Below are 6,133 nucleotides of genomic sequence, written 5' to 3' on the forward strand. Positions count from 1 at the left end.
TTATGTGGAGAAAGATTCCTTCCTCTTTTGCAGGGATTAAGTATACTGCAGACCAAAAAAAAAAAAAAACCTAAACCACCCCACCGAACAAAAAACCAAAACACACCCAGGAAGAAAAAGCCCCACCAAACAAAGAAAACCCAAGCACAGGAAAATAAATACATGCTGTATGTTGCAGCTCCTACTTCTTCAAACAGGAAGTAGGTCTGCAGCAACTAGCTGCAAGTCTCCTGATTATTTTCCTCAGATTGGGGGCATAAAATTTATATTCTTATATAAATAACTACACCCTCCCCTCCCAACTCAGCCAGCTGTGAAACTGAAAAGGAGCACAAGAACTATGCCACGTTTGTCATAACGTCCTCACCCTGGAGCGAGGTGGAAGGGTTCAAGGTAACTTGCAGTTTTTAGAGTAATCAGTCCTCTGAGTCACTAGTGGGTAATGCCCCCAAAACCATCAAAAATACCTTGGCTTTGTGACAGCTGTCACAGCCCAGCCTTTCACTGGAAGTCTTTAAAACTACTTCAGCAGTTGCATAAGCTTCTCTTCAGAAAACCTGTACTGATTGTAAACCAAATTATCTAAAACGTACCTGAACTTCTTTCACCGAATCTAAGGCTACTGTAAACATCATCTGGAGAATAAAGTTTACATGGATAAAATAACAACATGGTATAACTATGGAGGAGATTGGTCAAATATTTGCAGAAGGACATCACACAGCCACAGGTGGTGTAACACAGCCTTCCCTTTGTTTAGAAACCTTTATTCAATTTTACAGAGAAATAAGACCCAAATTTTCCTTGACTGCCTTGCTAACTATGGGTCTTACAAACATATTGGTACCTACTTATGCAGATACCATGTAATTAAAATAACAACTAACTCCCAAACCCCAATGCCCAGGAAGAAAAATAGCTAACAATAATGTGCAGTTTGTAACATGAATCTGGAGTAGCATAGACTGGTAACACCAGTGATTAAGTTCAGCAAGGGGAAGGAAAAAAAATAAAATAGCGCTCCTAACCAAAGTAACTACATGAGTTAAAAAACTGTATGTGCATCAGGGATGCTTTTATAATTTCCACACTGGAAAAGAACAGAAGAACAGGAAGAGACTCCTTTGTTCTCTTCAGGAGCTATTTAAGAACCTGTGAAATCTCCACTTTCCATGGTCAATAATATGGTGCTTTTAGAAGCTATTTATCCAATAGCCTGCTTTTCCCATCTTCTTTTAAAATTTAATAGAAAATACTGGAGTTTGTCATATTTAGCTCCTCCCTCTTTTTTCTATCCTTTTGCTGGACTGAGAAGACAGGTAATGACTAACGGGTCACTATGTAAGCCAGGCCTTTGTGAATGACTCATGCACTAATTCTTGGCCTTGATTACAGTCACAAAACATTTTGTGGGAATATTAAACTCCAATCCATGCCAGGAAAACAACAGCTGTATATCAGTTCTGCAGAAAAAGGAAGTCATGTGCCTGCTCATAACAGTGAGCAATCCCTAACTGAAGACTCAACTGGGAAAACGCCACCACAAGCAGTTTCCTTATTCTAGAACCATCGCCACCGGACACTGAATTGTGTAGCAAATAGCAGTCAGATACATACTATAAAATACTTCCTATAAGAAGGAAGGCTACTAAATTCCTCTCGTATTCTTCACCTATGAAGCCTAACACCTCGGGGAATCTCCAAGGTCATTTCCACGATGATATCCATGTTGTATTCACAACAGCTCAACTCTATCAGACCCTGGATGGGGAGGCTTGCCCAACCTAATCCTCCCTGGAGGAAGAAAAAAAAAAAAAAAGAAAATCCAGCACCAGAACTTCTAGACTTGAAGTGGAATTCAGAGCCTTGTAGCAGCTGACTGAAATACAGATGCACCGCCGGAGGGAAGGAGACGAACGCAACCATAGAACCACTCACTGCTGTCTCTAGACTATGCCATTAGCAGCTGCACAGCTCCAGCTGAACAGAGCAACCAGATTAAGCAGTCATTCCTCTATGATCTCCCTCCCTTTTGCTCTCCTCCCTCTGCTCACAGATCCTGCCTGGCAGCAAGGCACTAGCTTATGAGGCAAGAGATGTGGATTGAAAGCTCTCTGGGAAAGAAAGGATTCGAAAGTACATTTCTGTGTGTCTTCCAGCTCCATGGATGTTGGCTGGCAGACGGCTCTGGCTTTATGTATAATAACCCACCTCCCAAAAAAACAAAACAAAAGAAAAAAAACCACCAAAAACCTACAAAGAAGAAGAAATGGCTGCCCTTAGTTTGGCAATTACCAGAGCTTAACTAGGTGTGCTCTGAGACTAGGCAGCAAAGCAAAGCCCTGAAGGGGACAGGGGAATAGGCAGAATGGCAGCTAGTTCCTGCATTCCAGTCTGTTTTAGGCAGGACCTATGCACAGGATTTCTCCAATGGGGGCAATTCCAGGCATGCTCAGAGACAGAGATCTCTGTGCTTGGGGAATGCAAACTCAAACAAGGAGGTGAGTCTGGGCACTTCCAGCATTAGGCAGCCACTGAGTGGGAATGTTTTGGATTGTAATTTAAAATGCAGGCAATTCAGATTTAAGTAAATCCCACTTTAAGACTTAACCAAACAGTTTTAGTGGCACATACTCTAGGGTACATTCCCCTGTAAAGCACAACCTTTGGCTGGGTACCCCAGCCACTACTGTGTATGAAAAAAAAGGTATACCAACTAACTCCTCACTGTGAAATCAGATTTGCTAAAGGGACACCAACAATTTCTGGCAACCTGCATATTGCCAATTAAGATGCAGTCCTAACTTTTTTCAAAAAATAAATAAATAGCTCCTCTTTCCAAACACCCTTCTTCTGCTTCCCATTTTTTTCCAGGCTGACTAGCCTGGAACAGTGACTGCCATTCAAAAGACATCTGGAAAGCCCTCATTTATTCTGTCCCTAGAAAGTTCACCTAACTACAGCTCTTTGAGCTAGCAGCTGTGTGATAAATCTTTAAGAAACGTACGTGCGTTTGCCAGTGCTGCAGAAGGTACGGAGGATAGCAATGGGAAATGTCATCCAGAAACACTCCTGAATATTTGATCATAGGCTTTGCAAGGAAACAGAAGCCTCTGCCAGACAGGCGACACCTCCCTCACAGCATGTGCAGGTAGGGGGCTGGGACAGCCCGCCTTTTATTGCGGAGGCAAATTTCAGAAGGGCCTCAGTGTAAGATGTGACATTAAGCGCATTACAGTTGAAAACAAACCTGTTTCTTACATGACGCCGAGATGCCGATCCCTTCCCTGCTGGCGTGGCGCGGAGCAGCCCAGGGCTGAGGGAGAGGCACGGGCCGGGCGGAATGGGCCGTACGGGTCATGAGTGCCAGCCTGCCTGGCATAGCAGGCCGGGCTGCGGGAGGGTGGGCAGAACCCCCCGGGCACCCCCAGGCAGTCCTCGGGCAGCACCCCAGGCAGCCCCCCGGGGCAGAACCCCCGGAGCAGACCCAGGCCCGCACTAGGCCGCTGCTACCCGGGCCCGGCCCGGCCGCGCCTCGCCACGGGCCAGCCCGCCCCCTGCTGTGCGGAAAAGGCCGCGGCCTGCAAGCCCGGCCCCCCCCCCGGTCCCCCAGCACCGCCCCCGGCCGCCCCGGCCCCCCAGAGGCCCACTCCGCACGACCCCCCCAGCACGACCGCCGACCCCCCACCCCGCCGTGTCCCCCAGCACCACCCCCCAGTCCCCTCAGCACGACCCCCGGCCCCAGCACCCACCCCACGTCCCCTCTGCTCCCCAGGCAGGCAGGTCCCTGAGCTGTAGGTGCTGCTGCAGGCGCCGCAATCCGGACACACTGACCTCGAGCCGGAACATTTTCCCTAGTAGAGGCCCAAGGGCCCCGGGCAGCCTAACCGCACTGTGTGCGATGCTCATCACAGAAGTGCGGCCTGGCCCAAACCAGCGCCTCGCACAACCCAGCCTGCCTGGCAAGCCCTTACGGGGCACGAGGATTCAAAAACTCAGAAAAAAATCGTGGCTGCTGTAGCCCTCAGACGTCCAGGCATGGCCACCTTGGGCCACTCGCTTGCCACTAGCCATGAGCAAGCCCTGCAGCAGCCACCTTCCATGCGGGAATTCTATAGATGGGACAGTGTACAGCTCCTGTTACATGACCTGTAGGGGGGCACAACAGGCTCAGATAACTTCCCTGAATATTCTACACCCGTTCATTAGCATGTCTTAACTTTCACTGACCATTAAATATTCAGTGGGCAGAAGGAAAGCTCTCCTCAGGCCCGTCCATTACTTACCCACAGTGGGCTGCTCAGTGCGAGAGATAAATGGCCATCTTCCTCTTCCTCCTTGTTTTCTCAGTTTTTTCCAGCTTGCCTTGTGGCAACAGGGAGCTGCAACTTCAAGACGATGAAGACTGTCAAAGCGGAATTTACTGCAAAAGAAGAGAACAGAGTCTGCCAGTTTGTCCAGCAGGTATTTGTAGATAATTTACCAGCGACTATTAGCTTCTTTAAAATGCTTCTCAGGCACGTACTGCTCAATAAAAATGCAGTCAGACATTAATTTTGCTGAATGTTACAGGACCCTTAGATCATCAGTTTGGCTTGCTGAAATTCATATTTTAAAAGGCAAGTAAGCTTAAACAGCAAGTATGGAGCATTCAATTTTATTGTAATAAGAGCCGCATATTACAAGACTTCCTTTCCGTACTGCATAGTGAAACAAAGTTGAAATGGAGGAATATTTTTGTTGAAGCAGGATTCATTTAGCTGATTTAAGTGTTATGACATAAATAAGCTACAATATTTAAACTGGAAAGACACTATCTCATCCAGCTACATAATACAGCTGCATGAGGTAAGAAAAATTGACAAGAATTTGTGTTGTTGATTAAAGGCTTTTTCTGCCCTGACGGAAGCATCGCACCAGTTCCATGTCCCCCAGGAACTTTTCGTTCAGAAGGAGCAGCACTGATATCGCACAGCTGCTTGACATGCCCGGTGGATTTCTTTAATCCCATGCCCGGCCAGAAAGCATGCCTTCCTTGTGGCTCAGAGGCAGTGCAGCCTGCAGAAGGGCAGGAGACATGCATCTGTCTTGGGAAAGGTCAGGTGTTTCAGGTACAGGAGCGGTCCCATGAAAGCTGTCCAGTCTTAACACGTCAGTATTATTTCACACTTTGTTCTTCATTCTCGCCCTCACCTGCACTGCCCTGTTCAGGGTCTCTCTCTTCAGCACTGGCAGCCTTCAGTCCTACATTTACACAGACCCAGGGGGAGGGGGATGGGGATGCCAGATATACATATGTTCTGAGTTTCTGCAGGGCTACATCAATCCTCCTCCTTTGCTGGGAGGTAAAGGGTATGTATGGACATCAAAGTTTCATCTGACCTTGGTCAGATGAGGTACAATGCTTAACGCAGCAAGGAACATATCAGAACAATATCCGCATGAGGCTGCAGGTTCCTAAACAAATACCTGTTTTTTCTTCCAGCCCCGTGATGCTCGCTGCACATGCCCTCCAGGTTATTGGAGGTCCTTAGGTGATGCAAGGCACTGCGTCAGACAAGCATATGATATCTGTCAAAATTCAGCGTCCCGAAATCAGGAAGGACAGTGTTTAACCAAGAAAGGATGGATTCATTATTGCTCAGAGAAGGTATTTCAAATTTTGCACCAATTAAACCCAAAGGCCATGCAAAAACTGCTCTAAAAGCAAACTCCCAAGCTCTTCCTTCAGAAGGCACAGGCAGCATGGCAACCAAAGGTTATTAGTGTTTTCACAGGAGGTTTTGCTGCTTCTTCAACCCAAAATAAGAACCCCAGATTTCCCTCCTCATTTAAGGAACACCTGGACATTACTTGTACTGCTATTTTATTCCTTTTTTTCTTCCTGCAGGTTTGTAATGTTCCCAGAGATTATCAAGGCTATGACAAGGTTCTCGGCCTCTGCATTTGTCAAACTGACAGTCTGAACAGCGTGTGTAATTCTCAGTGCAGAAGGCAACAAAGAGATACTCTGCAGGTCACTTGTGCAGAGAAAAATGCTCAGCTTTTTATCACTTACAGAAATGGGAGCAAGGTAAAAGCTGCAGTTATTTTCACAGTCTACTTATTTTTGTTAGGCTTTCAAACTTTTAGT

This window comes from Falco peregrinus, chromosome 15 (assembly GCF_023634155.1).
Source record: "Falco peregrinus isolate bFalPer1 chromosome 15, bFalPer1.pri, whole genome shotgun sequence".
NCBI lineage: Eukaryota > Metazoa > Chordata > Aves > Falconiformes > Falconidae > Falco > Falco peregrinus.